This window comes from Arachis stenosperma, chromosome 7, assembly GCF_014773155.1.
Source record: "Arachis stenosperma cultivar V10309 chromosome 7, arast.V10309.gnm1.PFL2, whole genome shotgun sequence".
Lineage (NCBI taxonomy): Eukaryota > Viridiplantae > Streptophyta > Magnoliopsida > Fabales > Fabaceae > Arachis > Arachis stenosperma.
The window spans coordinates 16759443-16760731 of record NC_080383.1 but is presented as its reverse complement, the minus strand read 5'-3'; the positions used below and the strand labels follow the sequence as shown (position 1 = coordinate 16760731).

General features: G+C 38.4%; 1 non-coding gene across 1 annotated transcript; it reads left to right on the top strand.

Moving 5' to 3' along the window:
• Positions 1–620: 620 nt before the first annotated feature.
• LOC130942433 (small nucleolar RNA R71) lies at positions 621–724 on the top strand. Its single transcript, XR_009071003.1, has one exon. It is a non-coding gene; the product is annotated as a small nucleolar RNA R71 (small nucleolar RNA).
• The last annotated feature ends 565 nt before the right edge of the window (positions 725–1289 follow it).

The window sequence follows — 1289 nt, the reverse complement described above, 5'->3', positions numbered from 1 at the left end:
TCATGAAACTAAAAGTGGCTTTTGACAGATCAGAGACTATATTTGCTAAATTAGAATTGTTTTGTTCAGAATTCTCTGTCTGTTGCTGAGAAGATGATGGATATGGCTTACTATTATTCAGCCTATTACGTCCACCATTGTTAAAACCTTGTTGAGGTTTTTGTTGATCCTTCCAGGAGAAATTAGGATGATTTCTCCATGATGAGTTATAGGTGTTTCCATAAGGTTCACCTAAGTAATTAACCTCTGCTATGGCAGGGTTTTCAGGATCATAAGCTTCTTCAGAAGCTACCTCTCTCGTACTATTGGATGCATGTTGCAATCCATTCAGATTTTGAGAGATCATGTTGACCTGTTGAGTCAACACTTTGTTCTGAGCCAATATGGCATTCAGAGCATCAATTTCAAGAACTCCTTTCTTCTGAGGTACCCCATTATTCACGGAATTCCTCTCAGAGGTATACATAAACTGGTTGTTTGCAACCATGTCAATGAGTTCTTGAGCCTCTTCAGGCGTTTTCTTCAGGTGAATAGATCCACCTGCAGAATGATCCAGTGACATTTTCGAAAATTCAGAGAGACCATAATAGAATATATCTAATATGGTCCATTCTGAAAACATGTCAGATGGACATCTTTTGGTCAGCTGCTTGTATCTTTCCCAAGCTTCATAGAGGGATTCACCATCTTTTTGTTTGAAAGTTTGAACATCCACTCTCAGCTTGCTCAGCTTTTGAGGAGGAAAGAATTTATCCAAGAATGCAGTGACAAGCTTATCCCATGAGTCCAGGCTATCTTTGGGTTGTGAATCCAACCATACTCTAGCTCTGTCTCTTACAGCAAAAGGGAAAAGCAAGAGTCTGTAGACTTCAGGATTAACTCCATTTGTCTTTACAGTGTCACAGATCTGCAAGAACTCAGTTAAAAACTGGTAAGGATCTTCAGATGGAAGTCCATAAAACTTGCAATTTTGTTGCATTAAAGCAACTAGTTGAGGCTTAAGCTCAAAGTTATTGGCTCCAATGGCAGGAATGGAGATGCTTCTTCCATCAAACTTAGACGTTAGCTTAGTAAAGTCACCAAGCATTCTCCTTGCATTATTATTATTATTTTCGGCCATCACCTCTTGTTCTAATGTTTCTGAAAGGTTGTTTCTGGATTGTTGTAATTTAGCTTCTCTTAATTTTCTCTTCAGAGTCCTTTCAGGTTCTGGATCAATTTCAACAAGAGTGCCTTTATCCTTGTTCCTGCTCATATGAAAGAGAAGAAAACAAGAAAAGAAAAAGGAA